This window comes from Oncorhynchus tshawytscha, linkage group LG18, assembly GCF_018296145.1.
Source record: "Oncorhynchus tshawytscha isolate Ot180627B linkage group LG18, Otsh_v2.0, whole genome shotgun sequence".
NCBI lineage: Eukaryota > Metazoa > Chordata > Actinopteri > Salmoniformes > Salmonidae > Oncorhynchus > Oncorhynchus tshawytscha.
Genome location: NC_056446.1, coordinates 9042218 through 9054746, shown reverse-complemented (window position 1 = coordinate 9054746; position 12529 = coordinate 9042218). Strand labels below are relative to the sequence as shown.

At 42.9% G+C, this 12529-nt stretch overlaps 1 protein-coding gene across 2 annotated transcripts in view; it reads right to left on the bottom strand.

Moving 5' to 3' along the window:
* The window catches only part of LOC112217431 (ezrin), a 58477-nt gene that overhangs the window by 22580 nt on the left and 23368 nt on the right, over positions 1-12529 (bottom strand). The window lies entirely within an intron of this gene.

The following is a 12529-nucleotide window of genomic DNA, read 5'->3' as shown; positions in this document are numbered from 1 at the left end:
AGGTAGGGGTGGTATAGAGAAGCCCTATTTGGTAAAAGACCAAGTCCATATTATGTTAAGAACAGCTCAAATAAGCAAAGATAAATGACAGTCTCCAGCAATACTTTAAGACATGAAGGTCAGTCAATACAGAAAATGTCAAGAACTTTGAAAGTTTCTTCAAATGCAGTTGCAAAAACCATCAAGCACTGATGAAACTGGCTCTCATGAGGACCGCCAAAGGAAAGGAAGACCCAGAGTTACCTCTGCTGCAGAGGATAAGTTCACTAGAGTTACCAGACTCCAATTGCAGCCCAAATAAAATGCTTCACAGAGTTCAACAGACACATCAACTGTTCAGAGGAGACTGCGCAAATCAGACCTTCATGGTTGAATTGTTGCAAAGAAACCACTACTAAAGAGAAGAGACTTGCTTGGGCCAAGAAACACGAGCAATGGAAATTAGACTGGTGGAAATCTATCCTTTGGTCTGATGAGTCCAGATTAGATTTTTGGTTCCAACCACTGTCTTTGTGAGACGCAGAGTAGGTGAACAGACGATCTCCGCGTGTGTAGTTCACACCGTAAAGCATGGCAGGAGGTGGTGTTATGGTGTGGGGTTGCTTTGCTGGTGACGATGTGTGTGATTTATTTTGAATTCAAGGACCAGCATGGCTACCACAGCATTCTGCAGCGATAAGCCATTCAATATGGTTTGAACTTAGTTGGAATATCATTTGTTTTTCAAAAGGACAATGACCCAACACACATCCAGGCTGTGTAAGGGCTATTTTACCAAAAAGGAGAGTGATGTGCTGGGTGCTGCATCAGATGACCTGGCCCCCACAATCTTCCAACTTCAACCAAATGGAGATGGTTTGGGATGAGTCAGACCAGAGAGTGAAGGGAAAGCAGCCAACAAGTGCTCAGCATATGTGGGAACTCCTTTAAGACTGTTGGAAAAGCACTCATGGTGAAGCTGGTCGAGAGAATGCCAAGCGTGTGCAAAGCTGTAATCAAGGCAAAGTGTGGCAATTTGAAGAACCTCAAATATAAAAAAATATATATATATTTTGATTTGTTTAACACTTTTTGTGACGGTGACGCTGGGCAGAGTTGCAAAGAAAAAGCCACATCTCAGACTGGCCAATAAAAACAAAAAAGATTAAGATGGGCAAAGGAACACAGACACTGGACAGAGGAACTCTTCTAAAGATCAATTAGCCTTTTAAAATTATAAACTTGGATTAGCGAACACAACGTGCCATTGGAACACAGGAGTGACGTTTGCTGATAGCGGGCCTCTGTACGCCTATGTAGGTATTCCATTATTTAAATGTTTTTTATTATGATTTCAAATTTTAAAATCAGCTGTTTGCAGCTATAATAGTCATTTACAACATTAATGTATACACTGTATTTCTGATCAATTTAATGTAATTTTAAATGGACAAAAGAATTCGCTTTTCTTTAAAAAAACAAGGACATTTAAGTGATCCCAAACTTTTGAACGTTAGTGTACGCACACGCACAACTACTCGACTAAAACAAATCTCGGTCGACCAAATCGACCAGTCGACTAATTGGGGTCAGCTCTACAAACCCTGCATGCTTTTTCTAAAGTCTCATTGTAGGACCTACATTGAACACCACACATTGGCCTCTACTGTAGGCTGAATGATAGAACAGCTATTTCCATATTAAAATGTTATGGGATGCATTGTCTCCATTGTATACCACTCTGATAGGCCTACATTATGATCAAATAGCCACAGTAGCCTACTTGGCCAATGTTAAAACTAACTTAAAGCGGGTACAGCCTCTGTGTTCACAGTAAATGCGTGCTGGAAGTTGCACAGAATTCACAACTTTCAAGTTTGCGCTCAGCAGACCTGAAATTTGCTCTGTGACAAAAAAAATGAGGGAACATTGCTCATAACGTGATGCAGCCACAACTATTCTTGAAAATATGGAGAGTGGTACTCAGTGTTGTTGTGTTAGATGTGCCCCAAACATAAAACACTATGTTGACAAAAAGTAAATTGCTTTGTCACATTTTTTGCAGTTTTACTTTAGTGCCGTGTTGCAAACAGGATGCATGTTTTGTAATATTTGTATTCTGTAGAGGCTTCCTTCTTTTCACTCTGCCAATTAGGTTAGCATTGAGGAGTAACTACAATGTTGTTGATCCATCCTCAAACTAACTGTTTTAAAGTCACCACTGGCCTCATGTTGAACTCCCTGAGCGGTTTCCTTCCTCTCCAGCAACTGAGTTAGGAAGGAAACTTCTATCTTTGTAGTGACTGGGTGTATTAATACACCATCCAAAGTGTCATTAATAACTTCAGTATACTCAAAGGGGATATTCAATGTCTGCTATTTACATTTTTTATATATCTACCAATAGGTCCCCTTGGGGCGGCAGTTAGCCTAGTGGTTCAAGCATTTGGGCATTTCAGCTTTTTGTTTTTTGATTAATTTGTAAACATTTCCAGAAACATAATTCCACTTTGACATTATGGTGTATTGTGTATAGGACAGTAACAAACTCGAAATGTAATACATTTTAAAATTCAGTCTGTTACAAAACAAAAATGTGGAAATCAAGGGATGTGAATACTTTGAAGGCACTGTATATTCCTTTATATATTCAACCCTCTAATTTACACAACTGTCACGCAGTAATGTACACATTCGAGAACATCTTGGAACACAGAACTGGCTTTAATCACCAAACCACATTTTTCTCAGAGATGAGGTAACATTCGGGACAGTAATCAACCGAAACCACTGGGGCGGCAGGGTAGCCGTGGTTAGAGCGATGGACTAGTATACCGAAAGGTTGCAAGTTCAAATCCTCGAGCTGACAAGGTACAAATCTGTCGTTCTGCCCCTGAACAGGCAGTTAACCCACTGTTCCTAGGCTGTCATTGAAAATAAGAATTTGTTCTTAACTGACTTGCCTAGTAAAATAAAGTTTGTTTTTTTTAAATAAAAATTTAAAAAACCAACATTCATTCACACCGTAAAAAACAATGAAGTCATCTGTATGAAATAAACTACTTTGTGCCACCAGTTCTGCATGACCACCAGCAGAATACAACATCTTATATAAACAGACCTTTGAGCCCAGTGGCATTAATGTCGGCATGGCCGGGAGCGCCGATCGTTAATGGCATACTCAGGTACCAGGCTTAATCTGGGTAGGCCTCATAGGATTACATCTTTCCCAGACCCGGACCTACGGTCCCAGATCCATTTGTACAGTCTTGCCGACTCCTATTGGTCCAAGATCATTTTGTGCAGTCTTGCAAGAGTTGGTGGAGCGACAGCACAAACAAATCTGGGACCAGGCTCCTGCTCTACAGGAGATGTAATGGAAAAAGCCGTTAGTCAGTGCAGATGAAATCCACGCTGAATGAAGGCAGCGAGTAGCTAGCCACAACATCATATATATTCAGTTGTTCCAATAAAATAATTCACAGTGGGCGATTTCTGACAAGAAAGGTGAGAGCTACAGTAGATAGTGTGTGATCTCAACTTTTCTATCGCGGTTTCCTGACACGCCATTCAGATTTCCTTCTATGAGCGTCATGTGTTCTCTTTTTAGTGTCTGACAGGCCTATAAACCTCCAAACACACACGGGACAATCAGAAGGAATGGTCTTAAACAATATGTCTGGATTGTTTTATTACTGAGGAGTCATACAGTGCCTTCAGAAAGTATTCACACCACCAGACTTCTTCCACATTTTGCATACAGCCTGAATTTAAAACTGATTGAGATGTGTCACTGACCTACACACAATAGCCCATAATCTCAAAGTGGAATTATGCTTTTCAACATTTTTGCTAACTAATAAAAAATGATTGAGTCAATAAGTATTCAGCTCTTAGAGACTTACCCAAGAAGACTCACAGCTGTAATAGCTGACAAAAGGTGTTTGTAACATGCATTGACTTAGAGGGGTGAATATATCCACGTTTTATTTTTCATCCATCAAAACAAGAACAAAAAAAAGTATTGCGCTGACAGTTGTGTAGATCGTTTACAAAAAAAGACAAAGTGGGATTAAAATGTATAACACAATAACATTAAGAAATCCAAGGGTGGTAAATACTTATGATACCCTGTATAAGGACTATGGTGCACAATTCTGACAAAACCCATGGGTAGGTTTCCTGGACACGAAATAAGCCTCCAATTGAGAATGATTGTGAATTCAGGGCTAGGATTAAATCGGTGTTTGGGAAACCTTACGTATAAATTCTATATGGGTTAGAGTCTATAGCCCGGGCATTTAGGATGTGAAACTCACCAGTCGCCAGGCCCTGTTCTGCTTGTGCTACTGCCAAATTCCCCACCCAATCATCAGGTGCTTAGCTGCCTGGGTGAAGCAGTTTCAGTCAATAACACACACAGCAGGCACTCAGGCCAAGCGCATTCCTATCCAATAAGCAGTGGCCAAGGTTAAAATTAAATCAAGCGCCCACGCACTTACTTAGACTCCACCTAATACGGGTCCGGGTAACCTGACGGGGTTGCATTACAACAACGAGCACTGAGTGGTCGGGCCTGAAACGAGAGAGCGTTTATGACAGTGTTGTCTCACCTGGAATGAAAGTCCTGAGAGTTTCAGGACACAAACAGGCCCTTTCATGGTGTTTTTGCATCCAGGAACCACACAAGGGGGGATTCTAAAGGAAGGATTCCTTTTCCAAGGGGGGATAAGCTACAGGAGTTCTGGTACAACGAGAGGCCTTTGAGGCCAGAAAATGTCCCTCTATGAATGGGTGAAACAGCATTTAATCAAATAAGAGTATTTTTGATCGAGGACGATACCAGTATTTAAGAGAAAGAGCTAATCCCCACTGTGAGTACTGGAATGAACAAATCAACATTCCAAGAGTTAAAAAGGCTTTTGTTTTGAGTAGAGGCCGCACCAAAGAGTTACAAACTAGGTGTGCCACTCACTGCCAGACCACTTCAAAATCAGCCAATCATTGAACATACAGTGGGGCAAAAAAGTATTTAGTCAGCCACCAATTGTGCAAGTTCTCCCACTTAAAAAGATGAGGCCTGTAATCATAGGTACACTTCAACTATGACAGACAAAATGAGAAGAAAAAACATCCAGAAAATCACATTGTAGGATTTTTAATGAATTTGCAAATTATGGTGGAAAATAAGTATTTGGTCACCTACAAACAAGCAAGATTTCTCTCTCTCACAGACGTGTAACTTTTTCTTTAAGAGGCTCCTCTGTCCTCCACTCGTTACCTGTATTAATGGCACCTGTTTGAACTTGTTATCAGTACATAAGACACCTGTCCACAACCTCAAACAGTCACACTCCAAACTCTACTATGGCCAAGACCAAAGAGCTGTCAAAGGACACCAGAAACAAAATTGTAGACCTGCACCAGGCTGGGAAGACTGAATCTGCAGTAGGTAAGCAGCTTGGTTTAAAGAAATCAACTGTGGGAGCAATTATTAGGAAATGGAAGACATACAAGACCACTGATAATCTCCCTCGATCTGGGGCTCCACGCAAGATCTCACCCCGTGGGGTCAAAATGATCACAAGAACGATGAGCAAAAATCCCAGAACCACCCGGGGGGGGACCTAGTGAATGACCTGCAGAGAGCTGGGACCAAAGTAATAAAGCCTACCATCAGTAACACACTACGCCGCCAGGGACTCAAATCCTGCAGTGCCAGACGTGTCCCCCTGCTTAAGCCAGTACATGTCCAGGCCCGTCTGAAGTTTGCTAGAGAGCATTTGGATGATCCAGAAGAAGATTGGGAGAATGTCATATGGTCAGATGAAACCAAAATATAACTTTTTGGTAAAAACTAAACTCGTCGTGTTTGGAGGACAAAGAATGCTGAACACCATACCTACTGTGAAGCATGGGGGTGGAAACATCATGCTTTGGGGCTGATTTTCTGCAAAGGGACCAGGACGACTGATCCGTGTAAAGGAAAGAATGAATGGGGCCATGTATCATGAGATTTTCAGTGAAAACCTCCTTCCATCAGCAAGGGCATTGAAGATGAAACGTGGCTGGGTCTTTCAGCATGACAATGATCCCAAACACACCGCCCGGGCAACGAAGGAGTGGCTTCGTAAGAAGCATTTCAAGGTCCTGGAGTGGCCTAGCCAGTCTCCAGATCTCAACCCCATAGAAAATCTTTGGAGGGAGTTGAAAGTCCATGTTGCAACAGCCCCAAAACATCACTGCTCTAGAGGAGATCTGCATGGAGGAATGGGCAAAAATACCAGCAACAGTGTATGAAAACCTTGTGAAGACTTACAGAAGACATTTGACCTCAGTCATTCCCAACAAAGGGTAATATAATAAAGTATTGCGAAACTTTTGTTATTGACCAAATACTTATTTTCCACCTTTGGAAATAAATTAATTAAAAACCCTACAATGTGATTTTCTGGATTTTTTTTCTCATTTTGTCTGTCATAGTTGAAGTGTACCTATGATGAACATTACAGGCCTCATCTTTTTAAGTGGGAGAACTTGCACAATTGGTGGCTGACTAAATACTTTTTTGCCCCACTGTATCTAAAACAAACATTTGCAGTTGAGTCAAGTAAGCTCAAACTGTAAATTACCTGTGAGCGGTTCTCACCTAACACAAAAGACCAAGGTTACCTGGGTCCTAGAATGGATCCCAGAATTATTTCACATCTAAACAATCTCACATTTTTTAGCTTTGGGGTGCAGATCATCAATAAAATGTGCAGTATTATCAAAAGGATGTATATAAAACTGGAGGATACAAAACCGATTGAGAATCCCTTTTAAGAATCCCGTACTCTGTATCACGTGCAGTCGGAACAGTAATACAGGGCCGCAAATGCCGCCACGCCTGGCATTCTCACTGCAGTCACAGTCTTCCAAGTGTTTGAGGGCCCAAGCCCTGTGATGAAAGAGAGGAATGCAACCATTCCCGAAACGGCATTACTCCCTGCATCCGCTGACTAAGGTAAAGTTCCAACTAATTGTTCCAGATTACTCAGGGGAAGGGGCACACTGAGTGAGTGAGTGAGTGAGTGAGTGAGTCAGTCAGAGACCACACATATATTGAGAGTGGAGACAACTAAAATCCTCAGTTTGAAGACTAGTCAGTCTTCTGGTATTGTGTTATTACTGCATGAGTGTGCCACCTATTGAACTACCCCTTCCTCTATTTAGGTGGCCTGTCCCGAAAGTACACATACACAGTATCTAAGGTTGTGTTCCAAATCACACCCTATTATGTGCTTGAGCAAGGCACTTAATCCAAAGTAACTTACAGGAGCAAATAGGGTTAAGAGAGTCTGCTATATGACTACATTGTAAATGTTTTCAGTGCACTACTTTTGACCAGGGCCCACAATATGGTTCCATTTGTAAAGTATCCTAAGAAAAACTAAAAGGAAAAAGCCTTTGAGTAGTTCTATGGGAAATCAAAGTGGGTATGAGTTGAAGAGTGGCAGGCCAGCAGCAATTTGTCCCGTTAGGGCTGCACGTCACTAAGGCAGCGAGGCTATGATCAGGGCCCACCACAACGAGGGCCACAAGCCAGGCCACTTTAACAGGGGAACACCCCAGGGATGAGCTCACCACTGGTATTACTCAGCATTTCCACCAGACAGACACACAGACAGTGTGTGTGTGTGTCAGTCAGTGTGTCTGTAGGGTATTTCTGCTACCGACTTCAGCCGTCCGGCCAGGTTTCTAATGCAATTAGGTCACAGACTTCTGACAAACACACTGCTTACTAGAGGAAGTAGACGTCAGTGGACTTCACCTGTGGTTATCAGATGGAAAATTGCCAAGACAAAGGAATTCTTAGTGACACTAAAAAGTGGAACGTCTGAAACTAATGCTGACTATCCTGAACAACAGAATCTAATGCTAATATCACTGCAGAGGGCCTGAAGGTCAAATTCCCTAGTCATGTTTCCACACACACGTACACACAACTGACAAACAAGTTATTCAGGAAGTGGCTATGGCAAGCCAAGACAATGCCTTTCCTCTCCCCATTGCGTGGTGGACTAGAGGCTTGCTTACATCCCATGGTGCCTTTGGAATTCAGTCCACACTGTAGCTACAGAATGTGACAACATGGGACTCAACCATTAGATAAGAACACACAGTATAGTACACTGATGGACCAATAAGAGGTTCCAGCAACCTACTACAAGATCTTGTGCCTTCTGAAAGTCTTAACACCCCTTGATTTGTCATCACTGGCCTACACACACACACAAAACCCCTCATAATGTTAAAGCGCAATCATGTTTTTCAAAATTTGTACAATTAAGAATTAAAAATGTCTTGAGTCAATTACTTAACCCCTTTGTTATGGCAAGCCTAAATAATTTCAGGAGTAAAAATGTGCTTAACAAGTCACATAATACATTATATGGACTCACTCAGATTGACATAATAGTGTTTCATGTTTAACATGACTTTAATGACTACATCATCTCTGTACCCCACATTACACTTTGGATGGAGTATCAATATACCCAGTCACCACAAAGATACAGGCTTCCTTCCTAACTCAGTTGCCGGAGAGGATGGAAACCGCTCCGGGATTTCACCATAAGACCAATGGTGACTTTAAAAGAGTCAAATCAAATCAAATTTTATTTGTCACATACACATGGTTAGCAGATGTTAATGCGAGTGTAGCGAAATGCTTGTGCTTCTAGTTCTGACAATGCAGTAATAACGAACAAGTAATCTAACTAACAATTCCAAAAAAACTGTCTTATACACAGTGTAAGGGGATAAAGAATATGTACATAAGGATATATGAATGAGTGATGGTACAGAGCAGCATAGGCAAGATACAGTAGATGATATCGAGTACAGTATATACATATGAGATGAGTATGTAAACCAAGTGGCATAGTTAAAGTGGCTAGTGATACATGTATTACATAAGGATGCAGTCGATGATATAGAGTACAGTATCTACGTATGCATATGAGATGAATAATGTAGGGTAAGTAACATTATATAAGGTAGCATTGTTTAAAGTGGCTAGTGATATTTACATCATTTCCCATCAATTCCCATTATTAAAGTGGCTGGAGTAGAGTCAGTGTCATTGACAGTGTGTTGGCAGTAGCCACTCAATGTTAGTGGTGGCTGTTTAACAGTCTGATGGCCTTGAGATAGAAGCTGTTTTTCAGTCTCTCGGTCCCAGCTTTGATGCACCTGTACTGACCTCGCCTTCTGGATGACAGCGGGGTGAACAGGCAGTGGCTCGGGTGGTTGATGTCCTTGATGATCTTTATGGCCTTCCTGTAGCATCGGGTGGTGTAGGTGTCCTGGAGGGCAGGTAGTTTGCCCCCGGTGATGCGTTGTGCAGACCTCACTACCCTCTGGAGAGCCTTACGGTTGAGGGCGGTGCAGTTGCCATACCAGGCGGTGATACAGCCCGCCAGGATGCTCTCGATTGTGCATCTGTAGAAGTTTGTGAGTGCTTTTGGTGACAAGCCGAATTTCTTCAGCCTCCTGAGGTTGAAGAGGCGCTGCTGCGCCTTCCTCACGATGCTGTCTGTGTGAGTGGACCAATTCAGTTTGTCTGTGATGTGTATGCCGAGGAACTTAAAACTTGCTACCCTCTCCACTACTGTTCCATCGATGGGATGGGGGGTGTTCCCTCTGCTGTTTCCTGAAGTCCACAATCATCTCCTTAGTTTTGTTGACGTTGAGTGTGAGGTTATTTTCCTGACACCACACTCCGAGGGCCCTCACCTCCTCCCTGTAGGCCGTCTCGTCGTTGTTGGTAATCAAGCCTACCACTGTTGTGTCGTCCGCAAACTTGATGATTGAGTTGGAGGCGTGCATGGCCACGCAGTCGTGGGTGAACAGGGAGTACAGGAGAGGGCTCAGAACGCACCCTTGTGGGGCCCCAGTGTTGAGGATCAGCGGGGAGGAGATGTTGTTGCCTACCCTCACCACCTGGGGGCGGCCCGTCAGGAAGTCCAGAACCCAGTTGCACAGGGCGGGGTCGAGACCCAGGGTCTCGAGCTTGATGACGAGCTTGGAGGGTACTATGGTGTTGAATGCCGAGCTGTAGTCGATGAACAGCATTCTCACATAGGTATTCCTCTTGTCCAGATGGGTTAGGGCAGTGTGCAGTGTGGTTGAGATTGCATCGTCTGTGGACCTATTTGGGCGGTAAGCAAATTGGAGTGGGTCTAGGGTGTCAGGTAGGGTGGAGGTGATATGGTCCTTGACTAGTCTCTCAAAGCACTTCATGATGACGGATGTGAGTGCTACGGGGCGGTAGTCGTTTACCTTAGCTTTCTTGGGAACAGGAACAATGGTGGCAACAAAAGTTGTGATGGACTACTTTCTGGAGGACGATCGTGCCACGCTGACTCTCTCGGACTCCGAAAATGAATCAGACGATGAGGAAATCCCTGATTCAGATAAAAACATTTTCATTGAAGAAGACATTGGAGAGTCTTCTGATGACAGTGATGGAGAAGAAAAAGGTGACAATCAACAGTGTTGTTGTCACGGAAGAAGTTGACTGAGGGAAACCCCCATGGCATAGATGACAGAGGGAGAAAGATCTGATGATTCTTATGGCATTGCACAGGGTGACTTGACACAACGGGCCAAACAAGCTGTTCAAACTAAAGGGAAAAGACACAGGATGTCTTATTTAATAAAAGGGGTTGCAGTCTGAAGCTTTCATCCATGTATTTGGATAAGAATCTAAAATTGAACCCATTTTGCTTAACTTTAGCTAGCTATGACAATCGGTTTGTATTGCTGAAGTTTGCTGTTAGCTACCCAGTTCGATGGCTGGCTTGCTAATGTTACTCTATGGATTGGGATTTCAGATGATTTTTTTAGTTAGCTAACGTTACATGTCTAAACAAAAGACCAAGTTAAAGCTTGATGTTAGCTAGATAATGTTAGCGGAGGTTAGATGGCTGGAATGCTAGCTAACATTAACTTAATATATGAAGTGTGTCATATAAGGAGAATGGTCTAATGACTCCCATCTAAAAGAGAGCTGGCCCAAGCAAGCACAGGTTACACCTGAAGCATGAGGACTTGCAGCTAGTGGTGAACTTCAACTACACAGAGGATAATGCAATAGTATTACCAGGACGCCAACTTGGACAAACACTTTTGGTGGAAAGCTGTGTGACAATCCCGTGTGACAAAAGTAGCAGTGTGGCGTCTCTACAAGGAATCGATGACAACACTTGGTATGTAAAGCATAAACACATTTTACCATTTAATTGACCACCAACATGATTGGCACTACTTTTATTGATCTCACATTTTTTCTGTATTTTCCAGAGGTATGTGTAGTCGGGCTGTCTTCCTTCAGGAATCTGTGGAGAAAATTGCTGCCCCAGAACTCAAGCCGAGGACAGACAAGTGCTATGGGCTCTTCAGATCTGCCAATCTGCCAGAAGCTGTTAGGTCAGCCAAGCTGAAGAAGCAAGAGCAGCATCTCCTGCTTGTTCAGAGTGAGCGATCTGTCTACCAGAAGATGGTTGCTGACTGCAAGACCACCTGTCAAGACCTGTAGTTGTCTCTGGGGGCCCCCACAACCAGCAAGCAAAGACATCAGGATAGATTACAGTTTTGATTTTGCTCAACACATAAGCAACATTTCCTCCTTTATACTGATTAAGGACATATACACTCAACAACAAATAAAATAGTGAAGACATCAAAACTATGAAATATATATTTGAGATTTTTCAAATAGCCACCCTTTGCCTTGATGACAGCGTCGCACACGCTTGGCACCAGCTTCACCTGGAATGCTTTTCCAACAGTCTTGAAGGAATTCCCACATATGCTGAGCACTTGTTGGCTGCCTTTCCTTCACTCTGCGGTCCAACTCATCCCAAACCATCAGAATTTGGTTGAGATCGGGGGATTGTGGAGGCCAGGTCATCTGATGCAGCACTCCATCACTCTCCTTCTTGGTAAAATAGCCCTTACACAGCCTGAGGATGTGTTGGGTCGTTGAAAAACAAATGATAGTCACACTACGCCCAAAACAGATGGGATGGCGTATCGCTACAAAATGCTGTGGTAGACATGCTGGTTAAGTGTGCCTTTAATTCTAAATAAATCACAGAAAGTGTCACCAGCAGAGCCCCCTCTTCATAACACCTGCTCCATGCTTTACGGTGGGAAATACACATGCAGAGATCATCCGTTTACCCACACCGTATCTCACAAAGACGTCGGTTGGAACCAAAAATCTCCAATTTTGACTCCAGACCAAATGACTAATTTCCATTGCTCGTCTTTCTTGGCCCAAGCAAGTCTCTTCTTAGTAGTGGTTTCTTAGCAGCAATTCGACCATGAAGGCCTGATTCACAGTCTCCTCTGAACAATTGATGTTGAGATGTGTCTGTTACTTGAACTCTGAAGCATTTACTTGGCTGCAATTTCTGAGGCTGGTAACTCTAATGAACGTATCATCTGCAGAGGTAACTCTGGGTCTTTCATTCCTGTGGCGGTCCTCATGAAAGCCTGT